At 43.3% G+C, this 13,718-nt stretch overlaps 1 long non-coding RNA gene across 1 annotated transcript; it reads right to left on the bottom strand.

Annotated features, from left to right (window-relative positions):
* Window positions 1-6,196: 6,196 nt before the first annotated feature.
* Window positions 6,197-11,310, bottom strand: LOC142908460 (uncharacterized). Its single transcript, XR_012931792.1, has 2 exons — window positions 10,993-11,310; window positions 6,197-8,767 (listed from the first exon to the last, which is right to left on the bottom strand). It is a non-coding gene; the product is annotated as an uncharacterized LOC142908460 (long non-coding RNA).
* Between the last annotated feature and the right edge of the window lie 2,408 nt (window positions 11,311-13,718).

Raw genomic sequence — 13,718 nt, 5'->3', positions numbered from 1 at the left:
CACTGCAGCTGCTCCACCCGATATTCCTGTGCAACGTTGCACGTAAGATATTCTATCGCAATGGATTTTCCAGATGAAATATTTTCTGAAATGAAAAATGCAATGCAGGAAAAATAGAAAAAACTGCCACGACACGGTGGGCAGGTGTGAGATAGAATGGATTAAAATGATCACGACTGAACACCCATCTCGAGCACACCGTAGTGGTGTTCACTTCATCTGGTGGCGAGATGTTAACGAACACCTTGTGAAAGGCCCAAGGCAGATCCCTGGGTTTGATCTTCCAAGAAGCTCATGGTCCACCCTAAACCGCATCCACTGCACAAACCATGGCAGATGCAGATACCTGATGCACAAATGGAAAATTAAAAACTCTCCAGTGTTCAACTGTGGTCATCCAGAACAGACCAATCAACATACAATGAAGCAATGTCCGATCCACATGACAATGACACACTGCGCTACTCTTGAAGTGGTTATCTGGCTTGACCACCTGAATGTGAAATTGTAGTTGTTACTCTGCATCTACATCAGCCATCTGAAAACAGAAGACAAAATGATAGGGGAGGGAGGGGTAGAGAATGGGAAATGGAGAAGCGGTGAGGCTTTAAGAGAGGAACAGAATGAGGTTAAGGAGGGGGACTACTTAATGTGCTGGGGAAGATTATTCCAGTGTAGGTGTGCAGGGAGAAGGATTGAACGCAGGGAGATGGAGGAACAGAGAATATTGGGAACGGAGAGGACGAGAGGGGACATGGAAGGAGATGAGAGGCAAGAGAAGGTGGGGCAAGGCCATAGAGAGATTTGAAGATGAGCATCAGACATTTGAAAAGACAATGGTCGTGAACAGGAAGCCAGTAAAGTTGATGGAGGAGAGGCAAAGTGTGAGAATAAATGGGAGATTGAAAATAACTTGTGGGAAGTCTTTTTTATTTGTTGGAGGGGAGTGAGAGCTGATGCAGGGAGACCAAGACGACGAGAATTGGTGGTCCAGACGGTTAAAAATGAGAAAATGAACTAGCAGTGGGATAATAGTGGGAGGTATTAGTGATATAGTGGACGTGGCAAGTTATCAATTTGGCGGATCTAAATGGTAGTGGGCTGGGTTAGTGGTGGAGTGGGGGCTACGACTGGAGTGGGCAGGGCTAGTGGTGAAGTGGGTTGGACTAATTGAGGAAGTGGGCGGGCCTCGTCACGGAGTGTGCGGGTCTAGTCGGGAATGGGCATCTCTAGTGGTAGTGTGGGCGGGGCTAGTGGGGGAGTGGCTCTGTGTACGAGTCTGGACGTTTTCGTGAGTGTGTAGATTTGAGTTGATATACGAGCCTCTTTGTGAGTGTGTTTGTCGAAGCGAGACTGTCTGTGTGCCTCTGTGCGAGTCTATGCACATGGCCTGGCACAAGCGTCGTGGTGATGTAACCGCCACTTAGTGGCAAATGGCGGTTGTTATTGAGTCTATGCAACCCTGTACGTCTAGCTCAGTGCGAGTACATTTCGCTGTTTGTCTTTTTGTATCAACATGCGTCTTTATATATCAATGTGAGTCTGTGGATCTCTGTGAGTTTATGGGTCTGTCTGAAACTGAATGTCAGTGGAAGGCATTTGACTGGTAAGCCCTGTGATATCCACTTTTGTGGGCCACTTTCTAACACAAATGCTTGCACTGCATCATGAGATATCCAAACAGATTATATTATTAGTCTCGTGACACCATTAGTAGGTCGATGAAAGTATTGGGTACAATATCAAAAATATGCAATAATATTGAAACCTTTAAATGGCAACGCCGCATGAGTAACCAGGAGAGTCCTCTTGTGAGTTACACCGAGTTTGTATTCTCCAGCACGTAGTCCATGCGAGAAGTTTGAATGCTTGACAAGCAAGAGAAGGAAGTGGAGTGAGCCATATGGAAATTTACTAAACCACCTGCACCAAAAGCTCAATGCGCTGAAACTGAGAGCGCAGGAGTGGGGGTCACTGGGAGTCTCTTCTCTGTTTCCGTGTTTCATCATCACCACCTACAGTCACGGCTACCCCCAGACACAAATACAACACAAATCCCCCATATACAGTACACACACACAAGGAAACCATACACAGATCCCTCATGTAGTCTACACAGGCTGTTGGGGAAAGTGCAGTTAGTGAGCACCTATTCAGGCTGACATGGCACACGAGGGTGTGGTGTGGCCAGTGCCATGCTCGGCCACCTTTGTCTCCGCACTGCTGATGTTTACACACTGCGATGGGTACTCGGTTAAGGCTGAATATACAAATACAAATCTACACCTAATAGCAGAATCTGAATCTTTATACTGGAGTAATCCAAAGAGTGGAGTCAAGACAGGACAGGAAGTTACAACAACCAATATAAATACACGATAAGAGTGCAAACTATAGTAAAGGTGAACAAATCACTTAAAAATATGGAAACAAAATAAACTCTGTTTTATCATACCAGGTAAGGCCCAGAGCTATTATCTTGTTTTTCAGAAGCGACCTGGCCACATATAATAGCTCGAGGAAGTGGATTACCACTTGAAAATTTATAGTAGCAAAATAATCTAAACGGATGTTTCTAAATGTGGAGGGAAAAACTGGAGGACCCAGAGAAAATCTCCATGTGTCCACGGAGAGAACTTGAACACTCCACATGTACAGCAGGTATCAGGGTCGGACCCCCAAACTCCTGCATACCAGCCGAGGAAGATAGCATCACACCACCGTGGCGTCACTTAATAATACATAATAGCATGCAAGTTCAAATTACATCAGATCCCAAGCTTTGGAAAGGCAGTAAAACAACAGCAATACACATTTCCAGACCACACCGAGACAATGACAGTCTCCCAATAAAATTGTACATTTAAATTTAATTATTGGTACATTTTCTGGGTTCTTTCGGTAAAGTCACGTAGAATGGAAATAATAAAATAAAGATAAAACAATAAAATAAAATTCTCCCTCAACGTTTCGGCCACAACACAAGTAGCCTTCTTCAGGTGAAGAAACAGAACTGTCGGGACAACAGCGCTTCAATGAACACTGCTAAGCTTGGCAGCGTCTTTAGGAAAACTACCCATATGGATGCTTACTTAAAACCGGATTCCCACCACCATCCATCCCAGAAGAATTCCCTCATCAAGACTCTATACCATAGAGCCCAATGCATTTCCGACCAGGAACACATTGCCAGTGAACTCGAGCACGTACACCAAGCTCTCAAGGCTAATGGTTACTCCGACTACACAATCCACAAAGCCATCACTCCAACCAAGAAGAAGGATCCTCTTGAGGAGCCATTCAAAACCATGACCTTACCCTACATTGCGGGGGTCACAAAAAAGATCTCCAAAATCCTGAATAAACACAAGATCCAGGTCCGATTCAACACAGTACATAAAATCCGTGATCTGGTTCCGTCTGTAAAAGATGTGGTTCCAGACATACAGTACCCGGGGGTCTACAAACTAAGTTGCCTCTGTGGTAGCAGCTACATTGGAGAAACCAAACGACATATCTCGGACCGCATCCGTGAACATAAAGCAGACTTGAAGCACAGTAGGACGAATACCTCAGCCGTGGCAGATCACTGTTATAATTCAGTGGGCTCACATGACATTGACTTCTCCAAGACGGAGGTTCTCTGCAAGCCATCCGGCTACCATGAGAGATTCGTTCATGAGGCCATCCACATATACAAACACAGACAATTTCAACCGAGAAGATGGATTTTGGCTTTGTAACCATTGGAAAGACGTTATAAACCATTTCGGTTCTTGATTGATTGTATTTTACGGTGACTTTCAGACCGCAGTCCATTCGCTGGCACTGCCTCTTAGTACCTTTCACACGACGGTCAATGGTATGGTTTTTAGCATGTTGTATAATAATAAATAGTATAACAGTGTAATGTTTAACATAATTCACAAGGCAATATATAGTATCATAATTGTATAGTGAATATACAGCAGTGTTGTATAGAGTAGGGTTGGTAGAATAATACATAGTGTAATATTACAAGTCTAATATTTTATAGTCTAAAGTATAGGGTAGTGTATAGTAATGCATTGTATAATTCAATGGTGGGGTTTGTCTATGGCAGTGTATATTACGGTGTATAGTCGTGTAATATATAAAAAAAAGTTTAATTGGAGGCATATCAATATAATGCATAATGTTAGAGCTTACATTGGGCTGTATATACGATATTATACAATGTAGTTTAGATTGGAAGGTTGTAATGTATAGTAGTCTAGTTTATAGCATAGTTGTAATGCAACACAGGATAGAGCAGCGCATCATGGCTGTTTCTCTTTCTCCCCCCTCCTCCGTTCCGAGCATAGATGGACTCGTTCGACTGAACAAAGCTTGTCGCTTTCCGTGGTGCTAACATTGAAAAGAAACCGCTACTTTTTTCGTCATAGAATTGTAATGTATAGTAACTCATTGCTAGTAGCTCAGCTGATTGGATAGTATATTGAGTTTATTGATAATGTTGATGTATACTCTTTAGTTATATTTGGTAAAGTCACGTAGGTAAAAATAAAATAACAAAAATCACGACGTTTTGGCCACAACACAAGTGGCCTTCATCAGGTGAGGGACTGGACTGTCCAGAGGACAGCGTTGGAGTGAAGACAGCCAAGCCCAGGTCGCGTCCTTTAAGCTGTGTGGGAGGAAACAAAAGACGCCTTGACAAAGGAATTAGCATAAAATGATGTACTGGACCGGCACGGTTGGGGGGGGGGGGGGGGGGAATTTTACATAATGTTGGTGTGAAGGGAAATAACCTGCTATTAAAGTTTGGGATACCACTACTTGAAAAAATATACTGTACCATTGAAAATTAGTATAATGTTTGGTTTGATTTAGAACATCTTTCCAATGATTGCTTAATTTGAAACCATCCTCTCGGTTGAAATTGTGTCTGTGTTTGTAAATCTGAATTGCCTCGTGGACAAATCTCTGATTAAAACCCGTGGGTTTGCAGAGAACCTTGGTATCGGAGAAAACAATATCGTGATCATCCACAGTGTTGTAAGTGATCAGCTACGGCAGAAGAATTTGTTCTGCCGTGTTTCAAATCTGATTTGTGCTCGTGAATTCGGTCAGAGACATGTCGTTTCGTCTCCCCGATATAGCAGTCACCACAGGTGCAGCTCACAGCTTAAAGGACGCGACCTGGGCTTGGCTGTATTCACTCCAACGCTGTCCTCTGGACAGTACGGTCCCTTCACCTGATGAAAGCCACTTGTGTTGTGGCCGAAACGTCGTGATTTTTGTTATTTTATTTTTACCTACGTGACTTTACCGAATAGAACCAGAGTATGGATCCTTGCAGTCACGAAAGCTTCAAATCTAGAATATTGATGTAGTTTATATTTTAGTTTTTTTTAATCAGTTTACTATTTGGTATTCATTATACAGTGTAGTGCATACCCAGTTACTTTACGTTAATAGCTCAACTTATTGAAGAATATATTGAGTACATGTATTATATTGATGTAGTTTATTCTTAGTTCTTTCACATCGGCTTATTGTACGACAGTTGGGTAGTTGCAGTTCTTTAGCGTCAATATACTAAATGCCTCTGTTGATATGTAAACTCTGACTTTAACATAGCTACTTCCGTGACCAGTTACATGCTAATCTCCCAATTACATGCTAATTTCTGACTTTAACACTCTGCTAATCCAACACATTAACACAGCTACATCAATGATAAATTCTTCTGTTGATATGTAAACTCCTTTGTCAAGGCGCTCTGCTCCTCCCACCCAGCTTAAAAGACGCCGCCAAGCTTAGCAGTGTTCATTGAAGCGCTGTCGTCCTGACAGTTCTGTTTCTTCACCTGAAGTAGGCTACTTGTGTTGTGGCCGAAACGTCGTGAGAATTTTATTTTATTATGTTTTATTTTTATTATTTTTTTCCATTCTACGTGACTTTACCAAAAGAACCAAGAAGATGAATCCCTGCAGTCACAAAAGCTTTAAATCGAAATTTATTGATACATTGTTAAGCATTCCGAGGCTGTTGAAGTGCTGTTATTCGGTATATAGATATATGTTGACATAGAAATTTGAAATATCAGGTGTATTTTTTAACCTGGTTTTTTTACCTGGATAGCCTAATTTGCAAGTGTGACCTGACACCAAAAAATAAAACTAATAAATTAGAGCAATGAAGCAAAGAGAAATCAGAGCAAAAACAACTTTAATGCAAGAAATGAACATTCCACAATCATTAAATTTCGATTTAAAGCTTTCGTGACTGCAGGGATTCGTATTCTTGGTTATTTCGGGAAAATTCTCACGACGAAATGTCGTGAGAATTTAAGTTAAATTTTTATTATTTTATTATTTCCCTTCTACGTGACTTTACCGAAAGAACCAAGAATATGAAACAATCATTAATTAAACAAAATAAATCACGTTACAGTTGCAACACAAGCGCCCGTCTTCAGGTGACAATCGCGATAGCCGCGATGTCTGCTGCGAGCAGCACGATGTCTGCAGCAGACACACCAATTGAAAGTTAAAATACATACATTTTAAACAGATATAGGGTGACTATCGAAGTCATACGTAAAGTGGCTAGGATATGTGCATGTTGTGTGATACACACCTCTATGTACGCACCAGTGATGTGCGGTGAGGTCAATAGCTGGGGAGGCACTGGCTAGTGTCAGAGCCAGATTCACATAGAGGGCGTGGCCTCACGGAGGGGGGCGTGGCCTCACTGAGGGGTGCGTGTTAGACACGTCCCCCTCAGTTATAGCTGCCTCCTCTGGTGCTTTTTCATTGCAATTTCATGACGAGACCAGCGAGCCTAAATATATTTATACACATACGTGAAATAAGTTACCTCGAGTATGGAAGGCGAGGACATGAAATGAAGGGGTCTACAAACATTACACACACGAACATATGCACACACAATTTGTGAAGTAGTGAATGCGAGGTGTGCAAGTCTCACACTAGCTCTTTACATCTGTGCAGTCCAGGCTGAAGCCTCTTCATTTCCTCGGTGCCAATGCCGCAGTCAAACAGGTTGAGTGTCTCCACAGGTTCCTCTCGATGCAGCAGGATCGAGGTGATGGCAGCGCAGTCTGGCAGGGACAGCCTTGTGAATGACAGGTCTATCTCAGTCATGGACCGAGTGGCATCACTCATGGACTTGCGGTCGTGCAGCTCGTGCACACAGTGCAGGAGACTGATGAGCCTGTGTTTGTCAACCTTCTGATTTTCCATGTTGTGATTGAGCCACTCGATTATTTCCTTTTGAGAATCTGCAGATGGAGGATCCAAGATACCCTCAAAGAACATCCATGGAGTGCTTGATGCTAGTCCACAAAAAAACCTCTGAAACACATCAAACCTCCCATCTTTGCTGTCCTCAATAGCTTTGATTATGTCACTCACTGGCCGTGTTGAATGTGTCAAATGCATGGCTAGAATTCCTGGATTGTTAAGTGTGAAAACGAATAACAACTCCCTTATTCTTAGTTCTTTCGGTAAAGTCACGTTGAAGGGAAACAACAAAATAATAAAACGTGACTTTACCAAAAGAACTAAGAATATGAATTACTGCAGTCACGAAAGCTTTAAATCAAAACAACTCCCTTGTTTAATGCCCTCACATGTGAACACTTTGTTGATGAATGTACTTCCTAGTTCAGAAGAACTAACAACACACTCTTCTAGATCTTTTTGGCTGAACACCTGGATGTTTTGCTGAACCCCTTTCAGAGCCATATTTGCAAGAGACAATAAAATTTCCTTGGCTCCGTGGCTGCCACGTCCATGGTGTTCTACGAGCCCAAACACGTATTGTGTGAAGAGGTCGGTCATTGATTTGAGGATAATCTCAGAATGATCAGACTTTTGTAAATGTTCCTTCAGTGTAATGGCTGCTATATGACAGAATGAAGGGTTCTGGGACAATGTATTCACTGTTTCATTTTCCTGCAGGAGCTTGAGTACTCTTTCTGCTAGATTCCTATCTTTGTAAAAATTGCATAAAAATTCTATTTTATCCTCATGGGAAAACCCAGCAATTTCAACAGCTCGATCAACATTCACTCCACTCAGCTGCGCCATGGCAATAGGTCTGGTCGTTATCAAGACCGAGGCCTTGGGCAAGAGGTTTCCATTCACTAGTGCAGCAATGATGCCTTCTACTGTTGCCGTCTTACGTGGATCAGTGCAAGCATTGGCATAGTGAAGGCACTTTCCAAACTCATCCAACCCATCCATAACAAAAAGGGTTCTCTCTTGGTTTGCGTAAACCTCATCCGCTTTTTTTCCCAAACATGAGTGCAGCACAGAAAACAGCTCTGCCAGTGACACCTCTCCAACATCATTTATCTCCCTGAACGTGATGAGCACGATGTGCTCAAAGCGTCGTGCAAACACTCTCTCACCTGACAGCAGGCTGTGCACAATGAATTTGCTCAACATGGTTTTACCGCTGCCTGGAGTCCCAACTACAATAACCAGTCGGGGGTGTGTTTCTTTTCCAATGAGATCAAATAGATTATTGTAAGTCATCCCTTCTCTCTGTGCTCTCTTCATCAGCTCCTTGTGCTGTTTGCCTCTCGCTAGTAACTCGTGCTGCTTGGTTTCTTGATGGCGGTAGTAGAGAACCAGAATTGGCTTCACCATTCTCTCCAGCAGAAATACTGCAGGTTCTCCAGGTCGTGCGTTGTAGTCTCGTGTTAATGATGTCAGCTTCAGCAAGAATTCTCTGTAATCATCACCAGGGTTATCTAAATGAAACAAATAATTTAAAAACAAATTAGTTTCATTTACACTAAAAAAACATTCCTATAGCAGACAAATATGTTTAAAATAAACTACGTAAAAAAAGCATAGCGAATTCGTTCATCATGGAAAATGTATCGCCATCATGTACATCACAAATTATTGTGTGGACATTTTCCCGATGTGTATTCTACATATCTTAACAAAGATTTACCACCACTTGTCTTGTTTGTTTTGCATGTGAAACAAGATAGTACCACCACATTTGAAATTACGATGTACATCAGCATAATCCCAACCTAATGCTATCAATTTGTGTCTAAAATGCACTGCTGCCTTGTCCTACAATTATTATTTTTTGTTGTTTAGGATGTTGAATTTTACTTTTTATATTTCACTGGTATTGGGGTTGTGTTTCCTTTTCCATTTCAAGCTGGCCTACATCACCTAGCAAGGGGGCTACACTGTGGTTGAGTGCAGTACACCAGGCACGGTCCTAGCAGCAGAGAAGATGAAGTGCTTTCACCTCCACAACAGCCACATGAATTACAGAATTCGTAGCATCCCACGTGTTGCATCGTAGGTTCACTTAAACTTCAAATAATCTGGTTACTGCATCATCAGCAAGCACTGTGGCATCCACTACATTGGGGAGAGTGTCGATTTCCAATAGCAAATTTGCTCAACAACTTCCATCTGCTTTCCAAGTAAACACTGAACCCAGAGGCGCACCACTTGGGCAATGTTGACCATAATAACCGTGATACCTCTGTATCTGATGTTATTTTAATCTCTCGGGAATCATATATTCAGAGTCATTTAATCACGTCGACTTTTTTTCTAAATGAGAGGGATACAAATTTGACGTTTAATCTGGAGTGAATTATAACCAATCCAGTTTCAGTTTCATTTATTTTGTATAGCCCTGTGAACCATTCGGCTCTTGAATCGGGTGCAACCGCAACAAATAAAAACAGGAAAAAGAAACATCTTAAAGTGACTACGCGCAAACAGAAAAATCCAGGAAAAAACAGCAAAGTCTTCCAGAAAAAGCACTGTATATCAATGCTGTGTGCAAAAATCCCAGTGGGATGCAAGTCAAACAATAACAACCATAAGACAATTTAGATTAAAGTTATCAGTCTAACTCTGTACTACAACAAACAAATATGGCTAAACCAAAACATTTTCGAAATCACCAAAAGAAAGCTATAAAAGCAATGGAACAGTGATCATAAGAACTGATTGAAATTTTACAATAAACGATATAAATAACATGTACTACCAAACTTTGCAGCCATAGCAGGCTGCATGAGTCACTCCATAACAGCAGGAGTATCAGTAGGAGTGTCAACATTTTTAAAGAGTTAAGAGGATAGAGTAGGTTCCGTTTCATGAGTCAATGGCGATAAAAGGCTGGGTGTCCTTAGAAATAGCAGTGATAGCTAGTCAATATAAAAAAAAATTAGGAGTAAAAAATGTCCACAAAGGAGGAGACATTGTACTGAGAAGAGCAGATAGCCAAGGACGGAGCCATTTGGAACACCATAGAATGGGGGCTTCTGAACGGAAGGCAGTCATTGCTTGGAAAAATAGGGCTCACTTTTAGAGGGTGAAGCAGAAGCAGTGGGGAAGTGTGTGAGAGATGCCTGCGTAGCAATGCCGATTCAAGAGGATGGAGTAGAAGCAGCTTCCATAATTTAAGAGAGGTGGTCATTCACCCTGCAGTTTCAACGACATGGCCTTGGTGGAATCCAGATTGTACCAAGTCATGGAGACCATGGCAGCAGATGGGTTTGCTGCCATGGCCAAACATCTTGGGCTTGACACTTGAAAGAGCTTCATAGCTCATTACATTCTTCCAGCTGAAATAAAATGTCTGTGTCTGAAGAGGTGAGAGAAAATCACCATGTTTAAGTCTTTTGCAAGGAAAATGAGGTGTAGGATAGGACAGAAATTCAGGAATGTTGGGGTCCAGTGTGGATGTAATGTTTTGATACTGACACACATTTCCATTATACATCCATCCTTTCCTCCAAGTTGCTGATTCCTTGTACAGACCCTGCTATGGAATGGAATATTAATGTCCTCCTTCTGAGAGGAATGTTGTCATGCAAGGGTGGTGCAGTTTGCTAATATTAAATGACAATTCATATCAGTTCAAAGCAATTATTTCACTTAAATTTGCCAGAGACATGCAAATGAATATGTGAAGTTTAGCATCACTCACGAGAAGCTGCTCCAGGGATGGCTTTACCCGCAGTTCAGCTCAGATCGACACCCATTACGTTGAGCTGCTGCTCATGCTGTGATATCCACTGATCCAAGAGAGGGATCTCGGATCTCAGCGGCACCAGCACGGCTTCAATGAATCTCATGCACACTTCTTCTCCCTTGCCGAGCACCAGGTCAACCAGGTGCCGTGTTCGCACAATGGGGACTATCTCTGTTTGACAGGAATGGTCAAGCACTTCTGAAGACTTCGCCTGGAGGTATTCCTGCAGTTTCACTTTGTTGGTTCTAATAATCTCATATGCAGGATCATTTGATGCCATCCCGACAAATGCATCGAGTCACCTGAAGAAAATGAAAACAAACCACGTGTCACCTGTAAGCATAGTCATGTAATTTTAGCCAGGTAAAAGAAATAATAATTATAAAAATAAAATGTTGCTACTAAATTCTAAGAGGTCTCGGTTAGGTACAATTGTGACTCTAGCTATTTGATCGTGAATACATTGGGTTATTTAAATTGTAATACAAGCTTAAAATTGTTATTGGAATATATAGAAATACGTAAAATTGCATCGAAACACTTTAGGCATCTCAAAACAGTCTTCACTGCAAGCATTTGAACATTCACATGAACACAACACTACGATAAAAAAAGTAAAATGTAAACTTAATTCAAAACACCACACAGTTTTAGCAGATTAAGCAGCTGTGTGACACCACGTGCTCACTGCCTCGACCATCGTGATGCCACGCAGACGGCGAATTGCGCTGTAATGTGCAATGATGGAGATAGCGTCACCTCTAGTTGAGTGACGATTAGAGGGAGGGAGCCAGGTTTGATCTTGGGTAGTCCCTATGTAGTGGGCACTCCTATGCTCTCGATGGTAGAGGGTGCTCTGAGATTGTCTAGAAGTGGTATGACGTCACATACCGCGTTCCCAGCAGCGGCTGGCGGGGCCGTTTGTGAGGGGGCCGGGGGAGCTGACGGAGGGAGCCGACGGGGCCGGGGGGGGGGGGGGGCGACGGAGCCGGGGGGGGCGACGGAGCCGGGGGGGCGATGGAGCTGGGGGGGGGCAACGAAGCCGGGGGGGCCGACGGAGCCAGCGGGGGGGCGTGGGCGACGGAGCCGGGGGGGGGGGCAATGGAGCCAGGGGGGGGCGATGGAGCCAGGGGGGGTTCGACGGAGCTGGGAGGGGGGGGGGGCGACGGAGCCAGGGGGGGGGCCGACGGAGCTAGGAGGAGGGGGCGACGGAGCCGGGGGGGCGGGGGGCCGGACGGAGCCAGGGGGGGCCGACGGAGCTGGGGGGGCGACGGAGCCGGGGGGGGGGGCGACGGAGCCGAGGGGGGGGGCGATGGAGCCGGGGGGCGGAGGGGGGGGGGCGATGGCGCGAGCAGAGGGAGCCGACACTGACTTTCTCATACATCATGCACTGACTCACTCACACATCATGCACTGACTCGCTCATCATGCGCTGACTCGCCCATCATGCGCTGACTCACTCACACATCATACACTCGCACAACCACTGACCCATTCACTCATCATACACAGCTTCACTCATCGTGTGCTGGCTCACTCGCACATCATACACTCACTCTGCCGCTGACTCGCTCACACATCATACACTGACTCACTCATCATGCGCTGACTAACACGTCATACACTCACTCAACCTAATATTAACTCACTCATCATACGCTGACTCGCACATCATACACTCACTCACGCTGCTGCTGACTCACTCACACATCATACACTGGGAGTGTCGTGCTGCCAGCTATGGCTGCAGGTTTTGTCGTACGTGTTATGTATATCGTTGTTAAATTTAAAATCACAGTTCTTATGATTACTGTTGTTACATTGTTTTTTTAGCTTTATTTTGGTCTGGTTGTGGTGTAATAGTTTTCTGCAATGTAGATTCATATTTTGTTTGTTGCGGTTGCACCCGACTTAAGAGCCGCATGGCTCACAGGGCTATACCTAATAAATGAAACTTGAAAACTTGAATACGCTTCACGGAAATGAGTAAACATGACCTTTTGTGGAGGTAGTGTTTGTGTGGGAAAGCCAAAACTTAAAGTACACACATGAGGCAGCGTCAATGTTACTGTAATGTTCATTATGTTAAATAAATCACTTATACAGGACAGCAGTGGTCCATGCGTCTGTGCAGCCACCTTCCTACGTCTTTGAATCTCCACCTACATTGTCTCTTAGGAATCCTTCAAAATGAGCGGCACGTTACATCATCATCAGCAGCCATTGTCTCTCTACCGCTGAATGAACGCCTCCCTATATTTGTTTAACGTGAGAAATTAATGAAAAAAATTCTTAATTTAACATTTTTTATTAGTATCAATAATAACGAAGCATCTGGTCAGTGAGTATGCACCACGTGCATTTACAACAGCATGCAGAGCATGAGACTATAACGAGTTTTGTACATCATGTTTGTAAACCCAAGTAATCCATTCTTTAGTATGAGATATTTTTACATTTAACTCTTTGTGTATTGAGCTGTGTGTATTGCATTGCTGCAAACTAAATATCTATACTGTACATATACAGGCCGGTCTGACTTAACCAGCGTTCTTTTTACAAGAATGTGCTATAACAAGCCATATTAATTTATCCCTGGGGTGTCACTATATACGTATGATTTTATGAGTAGTCAAAGAGTACGAGGAGATAATGTAATAGGGAGAAGGGGGTGAGGGCGT

The sequence above is a fragment of the Petromyzon marinus genome (assembly GCF_048934315.1).
Source record: "Petromyzon marinus isolate PM22_M1 ecotype Great Lakes invasive population chromosome 84 unlocalized genomic scaffold, UKy_Petmar_22M1.pri1.0 chr84_unloc.4, whole genome shotgun sequence".
NCBI classification, from domain to species: domain Eukaryota; kingdom Metazoa; phylum Chordata; class Hyperoartia; order Petromyzontiformes; family Petromyzontidae; genus Petromyzon; species Petromyzon marinus.
Note: the sequence above shows the minus strand (reverse complement) of the source record. Positions and strands in the feature narration are given on the sequence as shown.